The sequence below is a fragment of the Bubalus bubalis genome, chromosome 6, assembly GCF_019923935.1.
Source record: "Bubalus bubalis isolate 160015118507 breed Murrah chromosome 6, NDDB_SH_1, whole genome shotgun sequence".
In the NCBI taxonomy this organism is placed as follows: Eukaryota; Metazoa; Chordata; class Mammalia; order Artiodactyla; family Bovidae; genus Bubalus; species Bubalus bubalis.
This window is the reverse complement of record NC_059162.1, coordinates 48402753-48417139: the sequence shown is the minus strand read 5'-3', so window position 1 is coordinate 48417139 and position 14387 is coordinate 48402753.

Genomic DNA, 14387 nt, shown 5'->3' with positions numbered 1-14387 from the left:
GCTGGAGACGAAGACTCTAATTTGGGGGGAGCATCCAGTAACATCTGTCAGATGATCTGTTACTCACAGGGGCAAAAATTGCAAACCTGCCATTATCACTCTGTGCATGTATAAGGGCCACCAAACGGAACCATCTCAGCCAAGTGCATTCACCTTGCTGGTGTTTGTTTTTTTATCTGTAAAGTGAGGAGTTAAACTGGGTGAATTGAAGGCCCCTTTTCAAATTTCAAATTCAGATTTCATCATTCTGTAATAATGGTAATTAGAATCAGGGTTAGGGTTTAGCCCTGGGTAGAGCAGACTAGCAGACTACAGTTCTAGTATATTGGCTGAAGTTGTGTATGTTTTGGGAGGCAGCTTAAATTCCAATTTTAATTGTGATTGCATGTCCTTGAGTGAGGCCCCTTGTTTATGATTCCATCTTCCTCACTTGCAGAGGAGATGGTATCACTTGCAATTGATGAACCTAGCCAAAAAGGCCGAGTATAATATTTGCTGAGTGCTTCAACATATTTAGGGGAAAGAGATAAAGTTTTAATGATATTCTTTCCCTCTATATTTGAAGCCAACTTGATTTTTTAATGCTCTTCCTAATGTTAACCTTTGGAAGATGTAAGTATCTTGATCATGGTATCCAAATACAGAATCCATTTTCATTGTTTCCCACAATAAAATATCATCAGAAAGGAAAATAGGTGACTAATGAAAATGTAAATAGTGGTTATTTATTCCTCTTTCTCCAAAACAAAAATATCTGAAAATCTGAATATTTCAATTATTTTGAGAAGCTATTTACCATTAATGGATCATTTACCTTAATTTACTAAGTATGGAGTAATCAGACTTTCCACAAGATTTCTGTTTTCTTAGGGACCCTAAATATGGACTGCTGGGGTTGTTTGGTGGGCTTTGTGCACAGGCCAGGATGAAATGGGGTAAGGCAATTATGCTGACAATACTTACTCTCTGTGACTTGGTTGTGTGGTATACTTGTTTCCTGCAACTTGATTGGACTTATCTGACTGGTGATAGAATTATCTATAGTAAAAATCCACTCCAAATTTCCACAATCAGTGGATGGACTCTCTAAGACACTATATCATTAAGTAATGGTATTGCTCTAGGGGGAAGTCTGAATGATTCCTTAGCATTGGAATAAGCAAAAATGAATACTAATCAGGATTTATATTCTAAAGAATTGAAAAGAAAATGGATGTGACAGCATGTTAGTTTTTTCCTTTAAAAATGACTGGAAGGAAAGCTTTTATAACTTGGAACCATTCTTTTTTAGACAGGAATCTAAGCTTTTAATGAAAAATGTGAAACCACAATGAAGGTGTCTACACTCCATTGTCTATCACTCTCATGACTCTCATGACTTAAGAGTTGATAGTTTCAACTATTAAGTATCTTTGTCCTGGATCTAACCAAATACATACATTTTCTGTGCTTAACCAGGGTACCAAAGACCTGCTGGAAAATCATTCAACCCCATGTAATTGGAGCCATCTACAAATTCATGATCTTGGTCATTCACTTATAAAAACGTATTCTCTAGGTACCTGGCACCATGCAAGGCAGAAAGTGAACAACACTGTTGGGAGCCTTGCCCCCAGGGAACTGGATGGGAATAGAAAGGTAAGGAACAGGAAAGCATATGGTATGTCAAGTGACTAAAGCATGCCTCCTCTGTTTGATCCCAGATCTAGCAGAGTGTTTCATACACTTGACTCACTCAATCAAAAAACATTTCATCAGCACTTACTATGGACCAGGATTTATTTTAGGCTCTGGAGATACATCAGTGGAAAAGGCAGACCTGAAAGCCTCTGCTCCCTTGAAAGTGAAAGTGTTTGTCACTCAAGTTGTGTCTGACTCAGTAATCCCATGGACTGTAGCCTGCTAGCCTCCTCTGTCAATGGAATTCACCAGGCAAGAATACTAGAGTGTGCTGGGAGCCAGCGTGAGGAACTCTGCCCACGGCAAAGGTCATGAGGAAGGAGGCTCGGCATATGCCAAGGCGGGATCGAGCCTCAGGAGTCCCCCTGGAAATTCTCAAGCATCTACCCCCAAAACCAGAGTCTGCCTACTTTACTGCTTTGTGCTCTCACCTACACCTCTGACTTTATGGGGGGCTGTCCCCCACCACCTCTCTCAGAGAAGGAGTTAACTTAGAGCTCCAGTTAATAAAAATTCCTGGGCGTGACAAGAGTGTTTCAACCTACAAACTCCTCTGAAGTTTCTCTAGCCTGCCTGACAAGCTTGTTCGGCTACATGTGATTGTTCACAGGCTCCCAACCGTGAGAGGCATGAGATGCTCTAAACTTTCTAAATACAGATTCCTTTGAGCAGTTAGAAGATTATTAGTATAGTATAGTGGGTTGATTAGAAATTATATTGGTGAAGGGTTTTCATTCATTGGGCCAATGTTTGCTGCTAAGTTTCCATATCCCTTACCTACTGTGTCCCTGGGAGTGTATTGATTAATATAATTGGTGTATAGGAATGTAAGTAGTAGCTTTAATGTTTGTAACCTTGGACCCTTGAGTTAATTCTTTTCTTGTTATAGCCCACCACACCTTTGCCCTATAGGAATGCAACTTTATCTAATGCTTTCAGAGGGTGGTGCCTAACTTTAGAATAATCACCTTTAGAGAAAAATAAGTTTTCTGAAGAAAGGGTCATAAAATGTTAATAGGCCTCCTGGCCAGAAGATGATGTAAATCACCTAAACTTTTGCATATGATAAGTTTGCAGGAAGAAAGCCTGGCTTCGATAAGGATCAAGGACTGCTGACCTTGCATGACTCTACCCCTTCCCCCATTATCCTCTATGCACAACTTAAGGTATAAAAACTACTTTGGAAAATAAAGTGCTGGCCTTGCTTACCGAAGCTTGGTCTTCCCATGTTGTTCTTTCTCTCACCTTCTGGCTGAATTCCCATCTGGACCGTGGAGGCTCGCCAAGCCTACTAATTTTGCGTGGGCTTCTAAGATCTGACCTGGGAGGCCTGAGTGTCTCCTCTCCTTCGGGAGAACCGAAGGACGCCTGTGGCCTACGTAGGTGGCACAAATTCCTTGTCTTGGAATTTTATTGGTTTTCCACGTAAACCAAGTTATTCAGCCTCTTTTCTCCACTGAATTTTCTCACTGAGCTATCCTTATTTAACCACTCTTTATATCTCTAATTAACACTTAATTAAGCTATTGTTTCCTGATCACTTACGCCGTCTCCCCTTTGAATTCCCTGGATCCACCGGGGCTGGACCCTGGCAGGAGTGGGTAGCCATTCCCTTCTCCAGGGTTTCTTCCCTGACCCAGGCATCAAACCTAGGTCTCCCACATTGCTGGTGGATTCTTTACCATCTAAGCACCCCATCATACATTCTAGCAATTAGAAAATGGCAGTTAGAAAATAAGTCTGAAGAAAAGAAATGAATATACAAGGTAATTTCAGCTAGTCATAAATGCTTGTTGTTCAGTCACTCAGTCATATCTTACTATTTGTGACCCCATGAACTGCAGCACACCAGACTTCCCTGTCCTTCACTATCTCCTGCAGTTTGCTCAAACTCATGTCCATTGAGTCGATCCAACCATCTCATCCTCTTCTCCTCCTCCCCTCAATCTTTCCCAAACATGCTCAATCACAGAAAACTAACCACACTGATCACATGGACCACAGCCTTATCTAACTCAATGAAACTATAAGCCATGACATGTGGGGCCACCCAAGACAGATGGGTCATGGTGGAGAGTTCTGATGAAACATGGTCCACTGGAGAAAGCATGGCATACAACTTCAGTATTCTTGCCTTGAGAACCCCATGAACAGTTCAGCCCAGTCGCCCAGTCATGTCAGACACTTTGCAACCCCATGAGCTGCAGCACTCCAGGCCTCCCAGTCCAACACAAACTCCTGGAGCCCATCCAAACTCATGTCCATTGAGTTGGTGATGCCATCCAACCATCTCATCCTCTGTCATCCCCTTCTCCTCCAGCCCTCAATCTTTCCCAGCATCAGGGTCTTTTCAAATGAGTCAGCTCTTTGCATCAGGTGGCCAAAGTATTGGAGTTTCAGCTTCAACATCAAACCTTCCAATGAACACCCAGGACTGATCTCCTTTAGGATGGACTGGTTGGATCTCCTTGCAGTCCAAGGGACTCTTAAGAGTCTTCTCAAACACCACAGTTCAAAAGCATCAATTCTTCAGTGCTCAGCTTTCTTTATAAATCCAACTCTCACATCCATACATGACTACTGGAAAAGCCATAGCCTTGCCTAGATGGACCTTTGTCGGAAAAGTAAGGTCTCTGCTTTTCAATATGCTATCCAGGTTGGTCATAACATTCCTTCCAAGGAGTAAGCATCTTGTAATTTCATGGCTGCAATCACCATATACAGTGATTTTGGAGCCCCCAAAATAAAGTCTGACACTGTTTCCACTGTTTCCCCATCTATTTCCCATGAAGTGATGGGACCAGATGCCATGATCTTTGTTTTCTGAATGTTGAGCTTTAAGCCAACTTTTTCACTCTGCTCTTTCACTTTCAAGAGGCTCTTTAGTTCCTCTTCACTTTCTGCCATAAGGGAGGTGTCATCTGCATACTTGAGGTTCTTGATATTTCTCCCAGCAATTTTGATTCCAGCTTGTGCTTCCTCCAGCCCAGCATTTCTCATGATGTACTCTGCATATAAGTTAAATAAGCAGGGTGACAATATACAGCCTTGATGTACTCCTTTTCTTGTACTCCATGAACAGTGTGAAAAGGCAAATAGAAAGGACAATGAAAGATGGGTCGGTAGGTGCCCAACAGGCTTCTGGAGATCAGAGGAGAAATAACTTCAGAAATAATGAAGAGACAGAGCCAAAGCAAAAACAACAACCAGTGGTGAATATGACTGGTGATGGAAGTAAAGTCCAATATGCTGTAAAGAGCAATACTGCATAGGAACCTGGAATGTTAGGTCCATAAATCAGGACAAATTGGAAGTGGTCAAACAGGAGATGGCAAGAGTGAACATCGACATTTTAAGAATCAGCAAACTAAAATGGACTGGAATGGGTGATTTCAACTCAGATGACCATTATATCTATTACTGTGGGCAAGAATCCCTTAGAAGAAATGGGGTAGCCATCATAGTCAACAAGAGAGTCTGAAATGCAGTACTTGGATGCCATCTCAAAAACGACAGAATAAACTCTGTTCATTTCCAAGGCAAACCATTCGATATCACAGTAATCTAAGTCTATGCCCCGACCAGTAATGCTGAAGAAGTTGAAGGTGAATAGTTCAATGAAGACCTACAAGTCTTTCTAGAACTAACACCCAAAAAACGTCCTTTTCATTACAGGGGACTGGAATGCAAAAGTAGGAAGTCAAGAAATACTTGGAGTAAAAGGCACATTTGGCCTTGGAGTACAGAATGAAGCAGGGAAAAGGCTAATAGAATTTTGCCAAGAGAGTGCACTGGTCATAGCAAACACCTTCTTCCAACAACAAAGAGAAGACGTTCCACATGGACATCACCAGATGATCAATACTGAAATCAGATTGATTTTATTCTTTGCAGCCAAAGATGGAGAAGCTCTATACAGTCAGCAAAAACAAGACCGGGAGCTGACTGTGGCTCAGATCATGACTCCTTATTGCCAAATTCAGACTTAAATTGAAGAAAGTAGGGAAAACCACTAGACCATTCAGGTATGACCCAAATCAAATCCCTTACGATTATATGGTGGAAGTGACAAATAGATTCAAGGGATTAGATGTGATAGACAGAGTGCTTGAAGAACTATTAACAGAAGTTTGTGATATTGTACAGGAGGCAGTGGTCAAGACCATCCCCAAGAAAAAGAAATGCAAAAAGGCAAAATTGTTGTCTGAAGAGGCCTTACAAATAGCTGAGAAAAGAAAAGACGCCAAAGGCAAAGGACAAAAAGGAAAGATATACCTATTTGAATGCAGAGTTCCAAAGAATAGCAAGGAGGGGAAAGAAAGCCTTCCTCAGAGATAAATGCAAAGAAATAGAGAAAGACAATAAAATGGGAAAGACTAGAGATATCTTCAAGAAAATTAGAGATAGCAAGGGAACATTTCATGCAAAGATGGGCACAATAAAGGACAGAAATGGTATGTACCTAACAGAAGCAGAAGATATTAAGAAGAGGTGGCAAGAATACACAGAAAAACTATATAAAAATATCTTCATGACCCAGATAACCATGATGGTGTGATCACTCACCTAAAGCCACACCTCCTGGAATGTGAAGTCAAGTGGGCCTCAAGAAGCATCATGATGAACAAAGCTAGTGGAGGTGATGGGATTCCAGTTGAGCTATTTAAAATCCTCAAAGATGATGCTGTGAAAGTGCTGCACTCGGTATGCCAGCAAATTGGGAAAACTCAGTGGCCACAGGACTGGAAAAGGCCACTTTTCATTCCAATCCCAAAGAAACACAATGCCAAAGAATGTTCAAACTACCACACAATTGCACTCATATCACATGCTAGCAAAGTAATGCTCAAAATTCACCAAGCCAGGCTTCAACAGAATGTGAGCTGTGAACTTCCAGATATTCAAGCTGGATTTAGAAAAGACAAAGGAACCAGAGATCCAATTGCCAATATCCGTTGGATCATCAGAAAAGCAATAGAGTTCCAGAAAACATCTATTTCTGCCTTACTGACTATGCCAAAGCCTTTGTGTGGATCACAATAAATTGTGGAAAATTCTTCAAGAGATGGGAATACCAGACCACCTGACATACCTCTTGAGAAATCTGTATGCAGGTCAGGAAGCAACAGTTAGAAATGGACATGGAATAACAGACTGGTTCCAAATGAGGAAAGGAGTACCTCAAGGCTGTATATTGTCACCCTGCTTATTTAACTTATATACAGAGTACATCATGTGAAATGCCAGTTTGGATGAAGCATAAGCTGGAATCAAGATTGCCGGGAGAAGTAGAAATAACCTGAGATATGCAGATGACACCATTCTTAAGGCAGAAAGTGAAGAGGAACTAAAGAGCCTCTTGATGAAAGTGAAAGAAGAAAGTGAAAAAGTTGGCTTAAAACTCATTCAGAAACATTCAGAAAACTAAGATCACGGCATCTGGTTCCATCACTTCATGGCAGATAGATGGGGAAACAGTGGAAACAGTGACAGACTTTATTTTTCGGGGCTCTGAAATCACTATAGATGGTGATGGCAGCCATGAAATTAAAAGACGATTGCTCCTTGGAAGGAAAGCTAGGAGCAATCTAGACAGCATATTAAAAAGCAGAGAGACATTACTTGCCAGCAAGGGTCTGTCTTGTTAAAGCTACAGTTTTTTCAGTAGTCATGTATGGATGTGAGAGTTGGACTATAAAGATAGCTGAGCACCAAAGAATTGATGCTTTTGAACTGTGGTGTTGGAGAAGACTCTTGAGAGTCCCTTGAACTGCAAGGAGATCCAACCAGTCCACCCTAAAAGAAATTAGTCCTGAATATTTATTGTAAGGATTGATGCTGAAGCTGAAACTCCAATACTTTGGCTTCCTGATGTGAAGAATTGATTCATTTGAAAAGACCCTGATGCTGGGAAAAAATGAAGGCAGGAGGAGAAGGGAACAGCAGAGGATCAGATGGTTGGATGGCATCACCGATTCGATGAACATAAGTTTGAGTAAGCCCCGGGAGTTGGTGATGGACAGGGAAGCCTGGCATGCTGCAGTTCATGAGGTTGCAAAGATTCGGACACGACTGAGCGACTGAACTGACTGAACTGATTCAGCCTTTCCCAGCCTGAAGGTGTTTTCCAATGAGTCAGTTCTTTGCATCAGTTGGCCAAAGTATTGAAGCATCAGCTTCAGCATCAGTCCTTCCTAGGAATATTCAGCATTGATTTCCTTTAGGATTGACTGGTTTGATCTCCTTGCTATCCAAGGGACTCTAAAGATTCTTTTTCAGTGCCACAGTTTGAAAGCATCAATTTTTTGGTCTTCAGCTTTCTTTTTGGCCCAATTCTCACATCCATACAAAACTGCTGGAAAAACTATAGCTTTGACTATATACACTTTTGTTGTTAAAGAAATGTTTCTGCTTTCTAACATGCTGTCTAGGTTTGTCATAGCTTACCTTCCAAGGAGCAAGCATCTTTTAATTTTATGGATGTGGTCACTATCCACAGAGATTTTGGAGCCCAAGAAAATAAAGTCTATCACTTTTTCCATTGTTTCCCCATCTATTTGTCATGATGTGATGGGATCAGATGCCGCCATAAATGCTAAGAACGAAATAAAAGACAGGGGTGATGGGGTGGATGTGTTTTAGAAAGTCCACTCTGGAGGTAATCCTTACACTAAGGGCAAGCAGAATCTGTAAATGTTGTGAAGAGTGTTCTAGGCAGGGGAAAATAGCAGGTATAAATTTTCTGAGGTGAGAATGCTTTGGTGTGTACAGTCAAAAGGCAGCCAATGTGATAGGGGGTGGGGTTTGGCAGTACATGTTAGTGAGGAGGAGAAGAGAGATAAGACTTGTTGAGAGGTAAGTAGGTGCCAGACCACATTGGGCCTTTAGGCCATTGTGAAGTGTTTGGCTTCCCATCATGCTTAGAGTAAACATTCCAGTTTTAAGGAGTCCAGGTGAGAAATGGTGGGGGCTTAAGTCCACAAGAAGAAACACATTTTTTTCATGGTGACTCGGGACATTAACACATACTCATAAACAAAAATTTCCTGAGACAATACTCTTACCATGAGGGATGCACCCTGAGATTTTCTATTCAATTTCATTGTAAAAGAAGAAATATTGATTGTCACTGACCAGGTGATTTCATAACTACCAAAGAGTTGCAATTCACAGTTTAAAAAATGCTGGTTCAAACTAAAGTGCTGACAGAAGAGATGGAGAAGAATGAGCAGATTCAGGGTGTATTTTAGAAGAGTTGACCATGATTGTTGATGGACTTGAAGGAAAGTAACGAGAGGAACCTGGCAAATGATAATGGTTTCTACAATTTTGGTTTGAACAAATGGGAACATGGTGGTCCTATATCATAAGATGGGGAAGAAAAAAAGGTTGTTTTTGAGAGGTGGAGGGGAAATTGAGCAATCTCTTAAATACTTCAAAAATCTTTGATCATAGATGTTCATATGTATGGGGATTTGTAATATCAATTGCTCAAAACATTGTGTGCAAATGCTCAGTTGCTCAGTCATGTACAACTCTTTGTGACCCCATGGACTATAGCCTTCCAGGCTCCTCTGTCATGGAATCTTGCAGGAAAGAATACTGGAGTAGGTTGCTATTTCTTTCTCCAGGGGATCTTCCCCATCCAGGGATCAAACCCATCTCCCACGTCTCCTGCATTGGCAGGAGGATACTTCACCCCTGAGCCACATGGGAAGCCCTGCTCAAATTAGAAGCTTACACTAAAACAATCTTTTTATGTAAACTCTTAAAATTAAAAACACTTAAAAATATTAATTTTATTTTTACCATAGAAATAAAACCTGCTTACTAAACAAAAAAGGAAAGAACTGTGATCCATGGGCTAGTTCTGCCCTCAAATGACAATGGCTAATTTTTTATTGTTTCTTTAATGTAATTTTTTCTATGCATATTTTTTGGTCATTGTCTAAGCTTTTATAAAGATAGTTGTTTAGAATTGAAACTACATAAGCAGTTTAGAGATAATCAGTGGTTTTAGAGGGCAAGAAGTTTATGATCATTAATGCTTAACAAGTAGTTTCACTTATGTAATAAAATAATTTTAATGAGAAACCCAATTATTCAGTCCAATGTTGTTCAAACTTTAAAAATCCATGTGTATGATCACATCATAATTTATAACCAGCTTTGAATATGTGCTGATATTTGCACATCTACATTCATCCTTCGGTATCTGCATGGGATACGTTCCAGGATGTCCTTTGGATACCACAATTTGAGGATGCTCAAGTCTCTTCTTTAAAATGGCATTGTGTTTTCATATAACCTACAAACACCCTCCCACATACTTAAAATTGTCTGTTACTCCTAATACCTAACACAATGTAAATTCTGTGTAAATAGTTGCTGGCCCACAGGCAAATTCGTTGTGCTTTTGGGGGACTTTCTGGAATTTTTTTTTTTTTCAATATTTTCAGGCTGCAGTTGGTTGAATCCACAGATATGGCATCCATGGGTATGGTGGATCAACTGCACTTCACACACTCTACAACATCCATCTTTGTCCCCACTGAGAATTCTGGATACACAGACTTTAAGACTTTTCAATTATAAAGTAATTAAATATGCTTGTCTGAATTACATGTGTTCTTTCTGGCCTCCTTCACTTCCCATCTGATGTTGTTGTTTAGTTGCTAAGTCATATATAACTCTTTTGCAATCCCATGGACTGTAGCCTGTCAGGCTCCTCTGTCCATGAGGTTCTCCAGGAAAGAATACTAGAGTGGTTAGCCAGGTCATTCTCCAGGGGATTTTCCCTACCCAGGGATCAAACCCAGGTTTCCTGCATTAGCAGGAAGATTCTTTACCAGTGAAACACCATTTTTCATCCTTAAAGAGCCACACACTTCTCAGCCTCCTCCAAGACTTCATTCCTCTATGACAATTGATTTCATCAAGTCCAGCTGGGCTTTCATACAACAAAGCTTATTTCACACTTCTGATAAGACTGTTAGATACCCTGTGCTAATCTGAAATCCAGAAAAGTATTTTCTCTTACACTCAACACATTAATCACTCTGAAGCGTTGTCCTAGGCTTTAAGTAAACAAATATGAGGGAGAGCATGGTCTCTGCCCTCAAGAAGTTTAGAATCTATCTCATTGCCAATCCACTTGAAAGAAAAAATCCTTTTTAGTTTAGAGCAGTTTAAAATCTACTTTAAAAGTCTAAAGATAGTACAGAGTCCCCGTATACCCCAAACTGTTTCTTCCAGTATTAACTTTTATATTAGTATTGTTGGGGGATTGTGCCATTTCTTTGGTTCTGTCTTGTCACAACAAAAATTTGAAGTGACAGACGTTAAAGCCCTCGGCATGTCACAGCTCTTGGACAGACCGTGTCACAGCTCTAGAATAGATCAGTGTAACAGCTCCGTGTTACAGCTCTTTTATTTAGAAAATAAAGGGAAATACATCCTCGAGGCGTGAGGGCATGCCGACCCAAAAGACTCGAAGAGAAAGAGAGACAGAGACCTGGCCCTTTGGCTCCTCTTTTTATAAGTTTTTTCTATCCCCCCCACCCACCCCTCACCTCAGGCCTGCCCTATGTAAATTGGGCTAGCCAGGAGCACTGCTTGTTCTGCCTGAGGTCCTCACTCCGTTCCAGGACCTTCCTTTGTTCTATTTTCATAGGCTTTTCTCTTCCTTGTCTTTTAGCCACCGCCATTCTGGACTCCTTTTCCCTATTCTAACTACCTAACAGTATGGTGCATAATTTTACAGTCAACTTGAATCATACCACTGATAAAATTTTGAATTCTGACCTTTTCACTTTATTCACTTTTTCTTGGAGGATCCCATGGGCAGAGGAGCCTGGCGGGCTATAGTCCACGGGGTCATAAAGAATCAGACATGACTAAGCTACTAACACTTTCACACTGTCAAGCATTGTTTCTACTTAAACATAAATTCTGGCCAGATACTCTGGATATTACCTGTAATAAAGGTATTATTATTTCCTTTATTAGATAATGAATTGGAGACACAGAGACACTATGTGTTTTTGCTAACTTTGAACCCACAAAAAAGAAAAAAGGATTCATGAACTTAAGTACCTTGATACCATTTGGTTTGAATCCAAAAATTACTGGAGATGCATGACTGTCCCACTATAGGAGATAAAAGAGATTGACAAGAGCTGCTTTGCACTGCCAGGAGTGTTGTCTGAGCAATAGCAGTTAGTCAATAAATGTTTGTTGAATAAGTACTTACATGTGTGTATGTATGAGTAGATTTTCTTGTTTGTTTGGTGGGTCAATTTTGGCCTGGTGGCATGTGGGGTCTTAGTTCCCCAATAAGGGATCAAACCCATGCAACTGCAGTGAAGGCTCAGAGTCTTCACCACTGAACTACCAAGGAAGTCCATTTTGTTTATTTTTTTGTTTCAGTAGGTGGACGGTTGCATTATTGGATATAACCCCATGGGCCCCAAGAAATTCTCCAGGCAGAATACTGAAGTGGCTAGCCCTTCCCTTCTCCAGGGGATCTTCCCAACCCAGGGATTGAACCTGGTTCTCCTAATTTGAAGGCAGATTCCTTACCATCTGAGCCACCAGGGAAGCCCACACTACACTTTCAAAGGTGGATGGATACATTACTGGATGGATGAGTAGATCTTTTTTCTGAAGCCCTATTCAGTACATTGTTAGAAAAGATGCTGATGTACAAGTCAGTGAGTGAAAATTTTCTCTGTTTAACTTGTAGATATAAAAGTTTCACTCCAAAGATTTGTTCTTACTATGTCCTCAGAAGACCTTGAAAGTTCATCAGGGCCTTGTCAGTAATTTATATCTTAGTGTGGCTATTAATAAAAGCTTCAAAATTAAGGATATAATGAAGGCAACTTTCTGGGGTAGTTTGACTGCAGTGTATCCCAGCACAATTTGTATATTACCATAAAGCATAAAAATTAAAAGAGTAAAACAACTTGGGCTAGAATCCTAACTTTTAGTACTAGCCATGTGACACTGGATAATCATTTGGACACTATGGGCCTCATTTTTCTCATTATAAAATAATCTATACTAGAAAGCTGTATCAGCTGGGAATCTTGTGAGTTACAAGAAACAGAAATTCTTAACCAATTTATCTCAGACAATAAAAAGACTGTATTTTTAGTTTCCATTCAGTTCAGTTCAGTCACTGAGTTGTGTCTGACTCTTTGCCACCCCATGGAGTGCAGGACTCCAGGCCGCCCTGTCCATCACCCACTCCTGGAGTTTACCCAAACTCATGTCCATTGAGTTGGTGATGCCATCTGACCATCTCATCCTCTGTTGTCCCCTTCTCCTCCTGCCTTCAATCTTTCCCAGCATCAGGGTCTTTCAAATGGGTCAGTCCTTCACATCAGGTGGCCAAAGTATTGGAGTTTCAGCTTCAGCATCAGTCCTTCCAATGACTACTCAGGACTGATTTCCTTTAGGGTGGACTGGTTGGATTTTCTTGCAGTCCAAGGGACTCTCAAGAGTCTTCTCCAACACCACAGTTCAAAGGCATCAATTCTTTGGTGCTCAGCTTTCTTCACAGTCCAACTCTCACATCCATACATGACTACTGAAAAAACTGTAGCTTTGACTAGACAGACCTTTGTTGGCAAAGTAATGTCTCTGCTTTTTAATATGCTGTGTAGGTTGGTTATAACTTTCCTTCCAAGGAGTAAGCGTCTTTTAATTTCATGGCTGCAGTCAACATCTGCAGTGATTTTGAAGCCCCCCAAAATGAAGTCAGCCACTGTTTCCCCATCTATCTGCCATGAAGTGATGGGACCGGATGCCATGATCTTCGTTTTCTGAATGTTGAGCTTTAAGCCAACTTTTTCACTCTCCTCTTTCACTTTCATCAAGAGGCTTTTTAATTCTTCTTCACTTTCTGCCATAAAGGTGGCATCATCTGCATATCTGAGGTTATTGATATTTCTCCCGGCAATCTTGATTCCAGCTTGTGCTTGATGTACTCTGCATATAAGTTAAATAAGCAGAGTGACAACATACAGCCTTGAGGTACTCCTTGTCCTATTTGGAACCAGTCTGTTGTTCCATGCCCAGTTCTAACTGTTGCTTCCTGACCTGCATACAGATTTCTCAAGAGGCATGTCAGGTGGTCTGGTATTCCCATCTCTTGAAGAATTTCCCACAGTTATTATGATCCACACAGTCAAAGGCTTTGGCATAGTCAATAAAGCAGAAATAGATGTTTTTCTGGAACTCTCTTGCTTTTTCAATGATCCAGTGGATGTTGGAAATTTGATCTCTGGTTCCTCTGCCTTTTCTAAAACCATAAATCTGTCATAGGCTAAGGGGACATGACAACTAAATGTGTGGTATCCTGGATGGCAGGCTTCCCAGGTGGCTTAATGGTAAAGAATCTACCTGATAAGCTGGAGATGTGGGTTTAATCCTTAGGTTGGGAAGATCCCTTGGAGAAGGAAATGGCAACCCACTCCAATATCCTTGTTTGGGAAATCTCGTAGACAGAGGAGCCTGGTGAACTACAGTCTACTGCTGTTGCTAAGTCACTTCAGTCGTGTCTGACTCTGTGTGACCCCATAGATGGCAGCCCACCAGGCTCCCCCGTCCCTGGGGTTCTCCAGGCAAGAACACTGGAGTGAGTTGCCATTTCCTTCTCCAATGCATGAAAGTGAAAAGTGAAAGTGAAGTCGCTCAGTCAT